This window comes from Triturus cristatus, chromosome 1_2 (genome assembly GCF_964204655.1).
Source record: "Triturus cristatus chromosome 1_2, aTriCri1.1, whole genome shotgun sequence".
In the NCBI taxonomy this organism is placed as follows: Eukaryota; Metazoa; Chordata; class Amphibia; order Caudata; family Salamandridae; genus Triturus; species Triturus cristatus.
The window spans coordinates 349,745,969-349,761,898 of record NC_140580.1 but is presented as its reverse complement, the minus strand read 5'-3'; positions in this window follow the sequence as shown (position 1 = coordinate 349,761,898).

Genomic DNA, 15,930 nt, shown 5'->3' with positions numbered 1-15,930 from the left:
TTTCTGATGAAAAACGATGACCCGTGACCTGTCGAATTTTCTCCAGATGGTCGGAAATGGTAATTTTTTAATGTTTAATTTATTGACTGCAAATGACTATTGCATGTGAATTAGAACTCTTAGAATTAAAATTAGTGTGTTTAGAGTCATTTTAATGCCTGAAATTGGTCGAAATAGAAGCTTCTGAGTAGGAGAAAAAGTCTGTAAAAATGGCAATTTTGGTCACATTGAGGCTTTAAAATGTATTTATTCAACATGAGGCACAATCCAAATGAAATTTCGAATCAATTTTTCGACAGTCCAAAAAATCAATTTTCTGATGAAAAACGATGGCCCGTGACCTGTCGAATTTTCTCCAGATGGTCAGAAATGGTGATTTTTTAATGTTTAATTTTTTGACTGCAAATGACTATTGCATGTGAATTAGAACTCTTAGAATTAAAATTAGTGTGTTTAGAGTCATTTTAATGCCTGAAATTGGTCGAAATAGAAGCTTCTGAAAAGGAGAAAAAGTTTGTAAAAATGGCAATTTTGGTCACATTGAGGCTTTAAAAAGTAGTTATTCAACATGAGGCACAATCCAAATGACATTTTGAATCAATTTTTCGACAGTCCAAAAAATCAATTTTCTGATGAAAAACGATGACCCGTGACCTGTCGCATTTTCTCCAGATGGTCAGAAATTATAATTTTTTAATGTTTAACTTATTGACTGTAAATGACTATTGCATGTGAATTAGAACTCTTAGAACTAAAATTAGTGTGTTTAGAGTCATTTTAATGCCTGAAATTGGTCGAAATAGAAGCTTCTGAGTAGGAGAAAAAGTCTGCAAAAATGGCAATTTTGGTCACATTGAGGCTTTAAAAAGTAGTTATTCAACAGGAGGGACAATCCAAATGACATTTTGGATCAATTTTTCGACAGTCCAAAAAAATCAATTTTCTGATGAAAAACGATGACCCGTGACCTGTCGAATTTTCTCCAGATGGTCAGAAATGGTAATTTTTTAATGTTTAACTTATTGACTGTAAATGACTATTGCATGTGAATTAGAACTCTTAGAACTAAAATTAGTGTGTTTAGAGTCATTTTAATGCCTGAAATTGGTCGAAATAGAAGCTTCCGAGTAGGAGAAAAAGTCTGTAAAAATGGCAATTTTGGTCACATTGAGGCTTTAAAAAGTAGTTATTCAACATGAGGCACAATCCAAAGGACATTTTGAATCAATTTTTCGAAAGTCCAAAAAATCAATTTTCTGATGAAAAACGATGACCCGTGACCTGTCGAATTTTCTCCAGATGGTCAGAAATTATAATTTTTTAATGTTTAACTTATTGACTGTAAATGACTATTGCATGTGAATTAGAACTCTTAGAATTAAAATTAGTGTGTTTAGAGTCATTTTAATGCCTGAAATTGGTCAAAATAGAAGCTTCTGAAAAGGAGAAAAAGTTTGTAAAAATGGCAATTTTGGTCACATTGAGGCTTTAAAAAGTAGTTATTCAACATGAGGCACAATCCAAATGACATTTTGAATCAATTTTTCGACAGTCCAAAAAATCAATTTTCTGATGAAAAACGATGACCCGTGACCTGTCGAATTTTCTCCAGATGGTCAGAAATTATAATTTTTTATTGTTTAACTTATTGACTGTAAATGACTATTGCATGTGAATTAGAACTCTTAGAACTAAAATTAGTGTGTTTAGAGTCATTTTAATGCCTGAAATTGGTCGAAATAGAACCTTCTGAGTAGGAGAAAAAGTCTGCAAAAATGGCAATTTTGGTCACATTGAGGCTTTAAAAAGTAGTTATTCAACAGGAGGGACAATCCAAATGACATTTTGGATCAATTTTTCGACAGTCCAAAAAAATCAATTTTCTGATGAAAAACGATGACCCGTGACCTGTCGAATTTTCTCCAGATGGTCAGAAATGGTAATTTTTTAATGTTTAACTTATTAACTGTAAATGACTATTGCATGTGAATTAGAACTCTTAGAACTAAAATTATTGTGTTTAGAGTCATTTTAATGCCTGAAATTGGTCGAAATTGAAGCTTCTGAGTAGGAGAAAAAGTCTGTAAAAATGGCAATTTTGGTCACATTGAGGCTTTAAAATGTATTTATTCAACATGAGGCACAATCCAAATTAAATTTTGAATCAATTTTTCGACAGTCCAAAAAATCAATTTTCTGATGAAAAACGATGACCCGTGACCTGTCGAATTTTCTCCAGATGGTCAGAAATGGTAATTTTTTAATAGTTAATTTTTTGACTGCAAATGACTATTGCATGTGAATTAGAACTCTTAGAATTAAAATTAGTGTGTTTAGAGTCATTTTAATGCCTGAAATTGGTCGAAATAGAAGCTTCTGAAAAGGAGAAAAAGTTTGTAAAAATGGCAATTTTGGTCACATTGAGGCTTTAAAAAGTAGTTATTCAACATGAGGCACAATCCAAATTTCATTTTGAATCAATTTTTCGACAGTCCAAAAAATCAATTTTCTGATGAAAAACGATGACCCGTGACCTGTCGAATTTTCTCCAGATGGTCAGAAATTATAATTTTTTAATGTTTAACTTATTGACTGTAAATGACTATTGCATGTGAATTAGAACTCTTAGAACTAAAATTAGTGTGTTTAGAGTCATTTTAATGCCTGAAATTGGTCGAAACAGAAGCTTCTGAGTAGGAGAAAAAGTCTGCAAAAATGGCAATTTTGGTCACATTGAGGCTTTAAAATGTAGTTATTTAACATGAGGCACAATCCAAATGAAATTTTGAATCAATTTTTCGACAGTCCAAAAAATCAATTTTATGATGAAAAACGATGACCCGTGACCTGTTGAATTTTCTCCAGATTGTCAGAAATTATAATTTTTTAATGTTTAACTTATTGACTGTAAATGACTATCGCATGTGAATTCGAACTCTTAGAACTAAAATTAGTGTGTTTAGAGTCATTTTAATGCCTGAAATTGGTCGAAATAGAAGCTTCTGAGTAGGTGAAAAAGTCTGCAAAAATGGCAATTTTGGTCACATTGAGGCTTTAAAAAGTAGTTATTCAACAGGAGGGACAATCCAAATGACATTTTGGATCAATTTTTCGACAGTCCAAAAAAATCAATTTTCTGATGAAAAACGATGACCCGTGACCTGTCGAATTTTCTCCAGATGGTCAGAAATGGTAATTTTTTAATGTTTAACTTATTGACTGTAAATGACTATCGCATGTGAATTAGAACTCTTAGAACTAAAATTAGTGTGTTTAGAGTCATTTTAATGCCTGAAATTGGTCGAAATAGAAGCTTCTGAGTAGGAGAAAAAGTCTGTAAAAATGGCAATTTTGGTCACATTGAGGCTTTAAAATGTATTTATTCAACATGAGGCACAATCCAAATTAAATTTTGAATCAATTTTTCGACAGTCCAAAAAATCAATTTTCTGATGAAAAACGATGACCCTTGACCTGTCGAATTTTCTCCAGATGGTCAGAAATGGTAATTTTTTAATAGTTAATTTTTTGACTGCAAATGACTATTGCATGTGAATTAGAACTCTTAGAATTAAAATTAGTGTGTTTAGAGTCATTTTAATGCCTGAAATTGGTCGAAATAGAAGCTTCTGAAAAGGAGAAAAAGTTTGTAAAAATGGCAATTTTGGTCACATTGAGGCTTTAAAAAGTAGTTATTCAACATGAGGCACAATCCAAATGAAATTTTGAATCAATTTTTCGACAGTCCAAAAAATCAATTTTCTGATGAAAAACGATGACCCGTGACCTGTCGAATTTTCTCCAGATGGTCAGAAATTATAATTTTTTAATGTTTAACTTATTGACTGTAAATGACTATTGCATGTGAATTAGAACTCTTAGAACTAAAATTAGTGTGTTTAGAGTCATTTTAATGCCTGAAATTGGTCGAAATAGAAGCTTCTGAGTAGGAGAAAAAGTCTGCAAAAATGGCAATTTTGGTCACATTGAGGCTTTAAAATGTAGTTATTTAACATGAGGCACAATCCAAATGATATTTTGAATCAATTTTTCGACAGTCCAAAAAATCAATTTTATGATGAAAAACGATGACCCGTGACCTGTCGAATTTTCTCCAGATGGTCAGAAATTATAATTTTTTAATGTTTAACTTATTGACTGTAAATGACTATCGCATGTGAATTCGAACTCTTAGAACTAAAATTAGTGTGTTTAGAGTCATTTTAATGCCTGAAATTGGTCGAAATAGAAGCTTCTGAGTAGGTGAAAAAGTCTGCAAAAATGGCAATTTTGGTCACATTGAGGCTTTAAAAAGTAGTTATTCAACAGGAGGGACAATCCAAATGACATTTTGGATCAATTTTTCGACAGTCCAAAAAAATCAATTTTCTGATGAAAAACGATGACCCGTGGCCTGTCGAATTTTCTCCAGATGGTCAGAAATGGTAATTTTTTAATGTTTAACTTATTGACTGTAAATGACTATCGCATGTGAATTAGAACTCTTAGAACTAAAATTAGTGTGTTTAGAGTCATTTTAATGCCTGAAATTGGTCGAAATAGAAGCTTCTGAGTAGGAGAAAAAGTCTGCAAAAATGGCAATTTTGGTCACATTGAGGATTTAAAAAGTAGTTATTCAATAGGAGGGACAATCCAAATGACATTTTGGATCAATTTTTCGACAGTCCAAAAAAATCAATTTTCTGATGAAAAACGATGACCCGTGACCTGTCGAATTTTCTCCAGATGGTCAGAAATGGTAATTTTTTAATGTTTAACTTATTGACTGTAAATGACTATCGCATGTGAATTAGAACTCTTAGAACTAAAATTAGTGTGTTTAGAGTCATTTTAATGCCTGAAATTGGTCGAAATAGAAGCTTCTGAAAAGGAGAAAAAGTTTGTAAAAATGGCAATTTTGGTCACATTGAGGCTTTAAAAAGTAGTTATTCAACATGAGGCACAATCCAAATGACATTTTGAATCAATTTTTCGACAGTCCAAAAAATCAATTTTCTGATGAAAAACGATGACCCGTGACCTGTCGAATTTTCTCCAGATGGTCAGAAATTATAATTTTTTTAATGTTTAACTTATTGACTGTAAATGACTATTGCATGTGAATTAGAACTCTTAGAACTAAAATTAGTGTGTTTAGAGTCATTTTAATGCCTGAAATTGGTCGAAATAGAACCTTCTGAGTAGGAGAAAAAGTCTGCAACAATGGCAATTTTGGTCACATTGAGGCTTTAAAAAGTAGTTATTCAACAGGAGGGACAATCCAAATGACATTTTGGATCAATTTTTCGAAAGTCCAAAAAAATCAATTTTCTGATGAAAAACGATGACCCGTGACCTGTCGAATTTTCTCCAGATGGTCAGAAATGGTAATTTTTTAATGTTTAACTTATTGACTGTAAATGACTATCGCATGTGAATTAGAACTCTTAGAACTAAAATTATTGTGTTTAGAGTCATTTTAATGCCTGAAATTGGTCGAAATAGAAGCTTCTGAGTAGGAGAAAAAGTCTGTAAAAATGGCAATTTTGGTCACATTGAGGCTTTAAAATGTATTTATTCAACATGAGGCACAATCCAAATTAAATTTTGAATCAATTTTTCGACAGTCCAAAAAATCAATTTTCTGATGAAAAACGATGACCCGTGACCTGTCGAATTTTCTCCAGATGGTCAGAAATGGTAATTTTTTAATAGTTAATTTTTTGACTGCAAATGACTATTGCATGTGAATTAGAACTCTTAGAATTAAAATTAGTGTGTTTAGAGTCATTTTAATGCCTGAAATTGGTCGAAATAGAAGCTTCTGAAAAGGAGAAAAAGTTTGTAAAAATGGCAATTTTGGTCACATTGAGGCTTTAAAATGTATTTATTCAACATGAGGCACAATCCAAATTAAATTTTGAATCAATTTTTCGACAGTCCAAAAAATCAATTTTCTGATGAAAAACGATGACCCGTGACCTGTCGAATTTTCTCCAGATGGTCAGAAATGGTAATTTTTTAATAGTTAATTTTTTGACTGCAAATGACTATTGCATGTGAATTAGAACTCTTAGAATTAAAATTAGTGTGTTTAGAGTCATTTTAATGCCTGAAATTGGTCGAAATAGAAGCTTCTGAAAAGGAGAAAAAGTTTGTAAAAATGGCAATTTTGGTCACATTGAGGCTTTAAAAAGTAGTTATTCAACATGAGGCACAATCCAAATTTCATTTTGAATCAATTTTTCGACAGTCCAAAAAATCAATTTTCTGATGAAAAACGATGACCCGTGACCTGTCGAATTTTCTCCAGATGGTCAGAAATTATAATTTTTTAATGTTTAACTTATTGACTGTAAATGACTATCGCATGTGAATTAGAACTCTTAGAACTAAAATTAGTGTGTTTAGAGTCATTTTAATGCCTGAAATTGGTCGAAATAGAAGCTTCTGAGTAGGAGAAAAAGTCTGTAAAAATGGCAATTTTGGTCACATTGAGGCTTTAAAATGTATTTATTCAACATGAGGCACAATCCAAATTAAATTTTGAATCAATTTTTCGACAGTCCAAAAAATCAATTTTCTGATGAAAAACGATGACCCGTGACCTGTCGAATTTTCTCCAGATGGTCAGAAATGGTAATTTTTTAATAGTTAATTTTTTGACTGCAAATGACTATTGCATGTGAATTAGAACTCTTAGAATTAAAATTAGTGTGTTTAGAGTCATTTTAATGCCTGAAATTGGTCGAAATAGAAGCTTCTGAAAAGGAGAAAAAGTTTGTAAAAATGGCAATTTTGGTCACATTGAGGCTTTAAAAAGTAGTTATTCAACATGAGGCACAATCCAAATGAAATTTTGAATCAATTTTTCGACAGTCCAAAAAATCAATTTTCTGATGAAAAACGATGACCCGTGACCTGTCGAATTTTCTCCAGATGGTCAGAAATTATAATTTTTTAATGTTTAACTTATTGACTGTAAATGACTATTGCATGTGAATTAGAACTCTTAGAACTAAAATTAGTGTGTTTAGAGTCATTTTAATGCCTGAAATTGGTCGAAATAGAAGCTTCTGAGTAGGAGAAAAAGTCTGCAAAAATGGCAATTTTGGTCACATTGAGGCTTTAAAATGTAGTTATTTAACATGAGGCACAATCCAAATGATATTTTGAATCAATTTTTCGACAGTCCAAAAAATCAATTTTATGATGAAAAACGATGACCCGTGACCTGTCGAATTTTCTCCAGATGGTCAGAAATTATAATTTTTTAATGTTTAACTTATTGACTGTAAATGACTATCGCATGTGAATTCGAACTCTTAGAACTAAAATTAGTGTGTTTAGAGTCATTTTAATGCCTGAAATTGGTCGAAATAGAAGCTTCTGAGTAGGTGAAAAAGTCTGCAAAAATGGCAATTTTGGTCACATTGAGGCTTTAAAAAGTAGTTATTCAACAGGAGGGACAATCCAAATGACATTTTGGATCAATTTTTTGACAGTCCAAAAAAATCAATTTTCTGATGAAAAACGATGACCCGTGGCCTGTCGAATTTTCTCCAGATGGTCAGAAATGGTAATTTTTTAATGTTTAACTTATTGACTGTAAATGACTATCGCATGTGAATTAGAACTCTTAGAACTAAAATTAGTGTGTTTAGAGTCATTTTAATGCCTGAAATTGGTCGAAATAGAAGCTTCTGAGTAGGAGAAAAAGTCTGTAAAAATGGCAATTTTGGTCACATTGAGGCTTTGAAATGTATTTATTCAACATGAGGCACAATCCAAATGAAATTTTGAATCAATTTTTCGACAGTCCAAAAAATCAATTTTCTGATGAAAAACGATGACCCGTGACCTGTCGAATTTTCTCCAGATGGTCAGAAATGGTAATTTTTTAATGTTTAATTTTTTGACTGCAAATGACTATTGCATGTGAATTAGAACTCTTAGAATTAAAATTAGTGTGTTTAGAGTCATTTTAATGCCTGAAATTGGTCGAAATAGAAGCTTCTGAAAAGGAGAAAAAGTTTGTAAAAATGGCAATTTTGGTCACATTGAGGCTTTAAAAAGTAGTTATTCAACATGAGGCACAATCCAAATGACATTTTGAATCAATTTTTCGACAGTCCAAAAAATCAATTTTCTGATGAAAAACGATGACCCGTGACCTGTCGAATTTTCTCCAGATGGTCAGAAATTATAATTTTTTAATGTTTAACTTATTGACTGTAAATGACTATTGCATGTGAATTAGAACTCTTAGAACTAAAATTAGTGTGTTTAGAGTCATTTTAATGCCTGAAATTGGTCTAAATAGAAGCTTCTGAGTAGGAGAAAAAGTCTGCAAAAATGGCAATTTTGGTCACATTGAGGCTTTAAAAAGTAGTTATTCAACAGGAGGGACAATCCAAATGACATTTTGGATCAATTTTTCGACAGTCCACAAAAATCAATTTTCAGATGAAAAACGATGACCCGTGACCTGTCGAATTTTCTCCAGATGGTCAGAAATGGTAATTTTTTAATGTTTAACTTATTGACTGTAAATGACTATCGCATGTGAATTAGAACTCTTAGAACTAAAATTATTGTGTTTAGAGTCATTTTAATGCCTGAAATTGGTCTAAATAGAAGCTTCTGAGTAGGTGAAAAAGTCTGCAAAAATGGCAATTTTGGTCACATTGAGGCTTTAAAAAGTAGTTATTCAACAGGAGGGACAATCCAAATGACATTTTGGATCAATTTTTCGACAGTCCAAAAAAATCAATTTTCTGATGAAAAACGATGACCCGTGACCTGTCGAATTTTCTCCAGATGGTCAGAAATGGTAATTTTTTAATGTTTAACTTATTAACTGTAAATGACTATTGCATGTGAATTAGAACTCTTAGAACTAAAATTATTGTGTTTAGAGTCATTTTAATGCCTGAAATTGGTCGAAATTGAAGCTTCTGAGTAGGAGAAAAAGTCTGTAAAAATGGCAATTTTGGTCACATTGAGGCTTTAAAATGTATTTATTCAACATGAGGCACAATCCAAATTAAATTTTGAATCAATTTTTCGACAGTCCAAAAAATCAATTTTCTGATGAAAAACGATGACCCGTGACCTGTCGAATTTTCTCCAGATGGTCAGAAATGGTAATTTTTTAATAGTTAATTTTTTGACTGCAAATGACTATTGCATGTGAATTAGAACTCTTAGAATTAAAATTAGTGTGTTTAGAGTCATTTTAATGCCTGAAATTGGTCGAAATAGAAGCTTCTGAAAAGGAGAAAAAGTTTGTAAAAATGGCAATTTTGGTCACATTGAGGCTTTAAAAAGTAGTTATTCAACATGAGGCACAATCCAAATGAAATTTTGAATCAATTTTTCGACAGTCCAAAAAATCAATTTTCTGATGAAAAACGATGACCCGTGACCTGTCGAATTTTCTCCAGATGGTCAGAAATTATAATTTTTTAATGTTTAACTTATTGACTGTAAATGACTATTGCATGTGAATTAGAACTCTTAGAACTAAAATTAGTGTGTTTAGAGTCATTTTAATGCCTGAAATTGGTCGAAATAGAAGCTTCTGAGTAGGAGAAAAAGTCTGCAAAAATGGCAATTTTGGTCACATTGAGGCTTTAAAATGTAGTTATTTAACATGAGGCACAATCCAAATGATATTTTGAATCAATTTTTCGACAGTCCAAAAAATCAATTTTATGATGAAAAACGATGACCCGTGACCTGTCGAATTTTCTCCAGATGGTCAGAAATTATAATTTTTTAATGTTTAACTTATTGACTGTAAATGACTATCGCATGTGAATTCGAACTCTTAGAACTAAAATTAGTGTGTTTAGAGTCATTTTAATGCCTGAAATTGGTCGAAATAGAAGCTTCTGAGTAGGTGAAAAAGTCTGCAAAAATGGCAATTTTGGTCACATTGAGGCTTTAAAAAGTAGTTATTCAACAGGAGGGACAATCCAAATGACATTTTGGATCAATTTTTCGACAGTCCAAAAAAATCAATTTTCTGATGAAAAACGATGACCCGTGGCCTGTCGAATTTTCTCCAGATGGTCAGAAATGGTAATTTTTTAATGTTTAACTTATTGACTGTAAATGACTATCGCATGTGAATTAGAACTCTTAGAACTAAAATTAGTGTGTTTAGAGTCATTTTAATGCCTGAAATTGGTCGAAATAGAAGCTTCTGAGTAGGAGAAAAAGTCTGCAAAAATGGCAATTTTGGTCACATTGAGGATTTAAAAAGTAGTTATTCAATAGGAGGGACAATCCAAATGACATTTTGGATCAATTTTTCGACAGTCCAAAAAAATCAATTTTCTGATGAAAAACGATGACCCGTGACCTGTCGAATTTTCTCCAGATGGTCAGAAATGGTAATTTTTTAATGTTTAACTTATTGACTGTAAATGACTATCGCATGTGAATTAGAACTCTTAGAACTAAAATTAGTGTGTTTAGAGTCATTTTAATGCCTGAAATTGGTCGAAATAGAAGCTTCTGAAAAGGAGAAAAAGTTTGTAAAAATGGCAATTTTGGTCACATTGAGGCTTTAAAAAGTAGTTATTCAACATGAGGCACAATCCAAATGACATTTTGAATCAATTTTTCGACAGTCCAAAAAATCAATTTTCTGATGAAAAACGATGACCCGTGACCTGTCGAATTTTCTCCAGATGGTCAGAAATTATAATTTTTTAATGTTTAACTTATTGACTGTAAATGACTATTGCATGTGAATTAGAACTCTTAGAACTAAAATTAGTGTGTTTAGAGTCATTTTAATGCCTGAAATTGGTCGAAATAGAACCTTCTGAGTAGGAGAAAAAGTCTGCAAAAATGGCAATTTTGGTCACATTGAGGCTTTAAAAAGTAGTTATTCAACAGGAGGGACAATCCAAATGACATTTTGGATCAATTTTTCGAAAGTCCAAAAAAATCAATTTTCTGATGAAAAACGATGACCCGTGACCTGTCGAATTTTCTCCAGATGGTCAGAAATGGTAATTTTTTAATGTTTAACTTATTGACTGTAAATGACTATCGCATGTGAATTAGAACTCTTAGAACTAAAATTATTGTGTTTAGAGTCATTTTAATGCCTGAAATTGGTCGAAATAGAAGCTTCTGAGTAGGAGAAAAAGTCTGTAAAAATGGCAATTTTGGTCACATTGAGGCTTTAAAATGTATTTATTCAACATGAGGCACAATCCAAATTAAATTTTGAATCAATTTTTCGACAGTCCAAAAAATCAATTTTCTGATGAAAAACGATGACCCGTGACCTGTCGAATTTTCTCCAGATGGTCAGAAATGGTAATTTTTTAATAGTTAATTTTTTGACTGCAAATGACTATTGCATGTGAATTAGAACTCTTAGAATTAAAATTAGTGTGTTTAGAGTCATTTTAATGCCTGAAATTGGTCGAAATAGAAGCTTCTGAAAAGGAGAAAAAGTTTGTAAAAATGGCAATTTTGGTCACATTGAGGCTTTAAAAAGTAGTTATTCAACATGAGGCACAATCCAAATTTCATTTTGAATCAATTTTTCGACAGTCCAAAAAATCAATTTTCTGATGAAAAACGATGACCCGTGACCTGTCGAATTTTCTCCAGATGGTCAGAAATTATAATTTTTTAATGTTTAACTTATTGACTGTAAATGACTATTGCATGTGAATTAGAACTCTTAGAACTAAAATTAGTGTGTTTAGAGTCATTTTAATGCCTGAAATTGGTCGAAATAGAAGCTTCTGAGTAGGAGAAAAAGTCTGCAAAAATGGCAATTTTGGTCACATTGAGGCTTTAAAATGTAGTTATTTAACATGAGGCACAATCCAAATGAAATTTTGAATCAATTTTTCGACAGTCCAAAAAATCAATTTTATGATGAAAAACGATGACCCGTGACCTGTTGAATTTTCTCAAGATGGTCAGAAATTATAATGTTTTAATGTTTAACTTATTGACTGTAAATGACTATCGCATGTGAATTCGAACTCTTAGAACTAAAATTAGTGTGTTTAGAGTCATTTTAATGCCTGAAATTGGTCGAAATAGAAGCTTCTGAGTAGGTGAAAAAGTCTGCAAAAATGGCAATTTTGGTCACATTGAGGCTTTAAAAAGTAGTTATTCAACAGGAGGGACAATCCAAATGACATTTTGGATCAATTTTTCGACAGTCCAAAAAAATCAATTTTCTGATGAAAAACGATGACCCGTGACCTGTCGAATTTTCTCCAGATGGTCATAAATGGTAATTTTTTAATGTTTAACTTATTGACTGTAAATGACTATCGCATGTGAATTAGAACTCTTAGAACTAAAATTAGTGTGTTTAGAGTCATTTTAATGCCTGAAATTGGTCGAAATAGAAGCTTCTGAGTAGGAGAAAAAGTCTGTAAAAATGGCAATTTTGGTCACATTGAGGCTTTAAAATGTATTTATTCAACATGAGGCACAATCCAAATTAAATTTTGAATCAATTTTTCGACAGTCCAAAAAATCAATTTTCTGATGAAAAACGATGACCCGTGACCTGTCGAATTTTCTCCAGATGGTCAGAAATGGTAATTTTTTAATAGTTAATTTTTTGACTGCAAATGACTATTGCATGTGAATTAGAACTCTTAGAATTAAAATTAGTGTGTTTAGAGTCATTTTAATGCCTGAAATTGGTCGAAATAGAAGCTTCTGAAAAGGAGAAAAAGTTTGTAAAAATGGCAATTTTGGTCACATTGAGGCTTTAAAAAGTAGTTATTCAACATGAGGCACAATCCAAATGAAATTTTGAATCAATTTTTCGACAGTCCAAAAAATCAATTTTCTGATGAAAAACGATGACCCGTGACCTGTCGAATTTTCTCCAGATGGTCAGAAATTATAATTTTTTAATGTTTAACTTATTGACTGTAAATGACTATTGCATGTGAATTAGAACTCTTAGAACTAAAATTAGTGTGTTTAGAGTCATTTTAATGCCTGAAATTGGTCGAAATAGAAGCTTCTGAGTAGGAGAAAAAGTCTGCAAAAATGGCAATTTTGGTCACATTGAGGCTTTAAAATGTAGTTATTTAACATGAGGCACAATCCAAATGATATTTTGAATCAATTTTTCGACAGTCCAAAAAATCAATTTTATGATGAAAAACGATGACCCGTGACCTGTCGAATTTTCTCCAGATGGTCAGAAATTATAATTTTTTAATGTTTAACTTATTGACTGTAAATGACTATCGCATGTGAATTCGAACTCTTAGAACTAAAATTAGTGTGTTTAGAGTCATTTTAATGCCTGAAATTGGTCGAAATAGAAGCTTCTGAGTAGGTGAAAAAGTCTGCAAAAATGGCAATTTTGGTCACATTGAGGCTTTAAAAAGTAGTTATTCAACAGGAGGGACAATCCAAATGACATTTTGGATCAATTTTTTGACAGTCCAAAAAAATCAATTTTCTGATGAAAAACGATGACCCGTGGCCTGTCGAATTTTCTCCAGATGGTCAGAAATGGTAATTTTTTAATGTTTAACTTATTGACTGTAAATGACTATCGCATGTGAATTAGAACTCTTAGAACTAAAATTAGTGTGTTTAGAGTCATTTTAATGCCTGAAATTGGTCGAAATAGAAGCTTCTGAGTAGGAGAAAAAGTCTGTAAAAATGGCAATTTTGGTCACATTGAGGCTTTGAAATGTATTTATTCAACATGAGGCACAATCCAAATGAAATTTTGAATCAATTTTTCGACAGTCCAAAAAATCAATTTTCTGATGAAAAACGATGACCCGTGACCTGTCGAATTTTCTCCAGATGGTCAGAAATGGTAATTTTTTAATGTTTAATTTTTTGACTGCAAATGACTATTGCATGTGAATTAGAACTCTTAGAATTAAAATTAGTGTGTTTAGAGTCATTTTAATGCCTGAAATTGGTCGAAATAGAAGCTTCTGAAAAGGAGAAAAAGTTTGTAAAAATGGCAATTTTGGTCACATTGAGGCTTTAAAAAGTAGTTATTCAACATGAGGCACAATCCAAATGACATTTTGAATCAATTTTTCGACAGTCCAAAAAATCAATTTTCTGATGAAAAACGATGACCCGTGACCTGTCGAATTTTCTCCAGATGGTCAGAAATGGTAATTTTTTAATGTTTAATTTTTTGACTGCAAATGACTATTGCATGTGAATTAGAACTCTTAGAATTAAAATTAGTGTGTTTAGAGTCATTTTAATGCCTGAAATTGGTCGAAATAGAAGCTTCTGAAAAGGAGAAAAAGTTTGTAAAAATGGCAATTTTGGTCACATTGAGGCTTTAAAAAGTAGTTATTCAACATGAGGCACAATCCAAATGACATTTTGAATCAATTTTTCGACAGTCCAAAAAATCAATTTTCTGATGAAAAACGATGACCCGTGACCTGTCGAATTTTCTCCAGATGGTCAGAAATTATAATTTTTTAATGTTTAACTTATTGACTGTAAATGACTATTGCATGTGAATTAGAACTCTTAGAACTAAAATTAGTGTGTTTAGAGTCATTTTAATGCCTGAAATTGGTCTAAATAGAAGCTTCTGAGTAGGAGAAAAAGTCTGCAAAAATGGCAATTTTGGTCACATTGAGGCTTTAAAAAGTAGTTATTCAACAGGAGGGACAATCCAAATGACATTTTGGATCAATTTTTCGACAGTCCACAAAAATCAATTTTCAGATGAAAAACGATGACCCGTGACCTGTCGAATTTTCTCCAGATGGTCAGAAATGGTAATTTTTTAATGTTTAACTTATTGACTGTAAATGACTATCGCATGTGAATTAGAACTCTTAGAACTAAAATTATTGTGTTTAGAGTCATTTTAATGCCTGAAATTGGTCGAAATAGAAGCTTCTGAGTAGGTGAAAAAGTCTGCAAAAATGGCAATTTTGGTCACATTGAGGCTTTAAAAAGTAGTTATTCAACAGGAGGGACAATCCAAATGACATTTTGGATCAATTTTTCGACAGTCCAAAAAAATCAATTTTCTGATGAAAAACGATGACCCGTGACCTGTCGAATTTTCTCCAGATGGTCAGAAATGGTAATTTTTTAATGTTTAACTTATTGACTGTAAATGACTATCGCATGTGAATTAGAACTCTTAGAACTAAAATTAGTGTGTTTAGAGTCATTTTAATGCCTGAAATTGGTCGAAATAGAAGCTTCTGAGTAGGAGAAAAAGTCTGTAAAAATGGCAATTTTGGTCACATTGAGGCTTTAAAATGAATTTATTCAACATGTGGCACAATCCAAATGAAATTTTGAATCAATTTTTCAACAGTCCAAAAAATCAATTTTCTGATGAAAAACGATGACCCGTGACCTGTCGAATTTTCTCCAGATGGTCAGAAATGGTAATTTTTTAATAGTTAATTTTTTGACTGCAAATGACTATTGCATGTGAATTAGAACTCTTAGAATTAAAATTAGTGTGTTTAGAGTCATTTTAATGCCTGAAATTGGTCGAAATAGAAGCTTCTGAAAAGGAGAAAAAGTTTGTAAAAATGGCAATTTTGGTCACATTGAGGCTTTAAAAAGTAGTTATTCAACATGAGGCACAATCCAAATGAAATTTTGAATCAATTTTTCGACAGTCCAAAAAATCAATTTTCTGATGAAAAACGATGACCCGTGACCTGTCGAATTTTCTCCAGATGGTCAGAAATTATAATTTTTTAATGTTTAACTTATTGACTGTAAATGACTATTGCATGTGAATTAGAACTCTTAGAACTAAAATTAGTGTGTTTAGAGTCATTTTAATGCCTGAAATTGGTCGAAATAGAAGCTTCTGAGTAGGAGAAAAAGTCTGCAAAAATGGCAATTTTGGTCACATTGAGGCTTTAAAATGTAGTTATTTAACATGAGGCA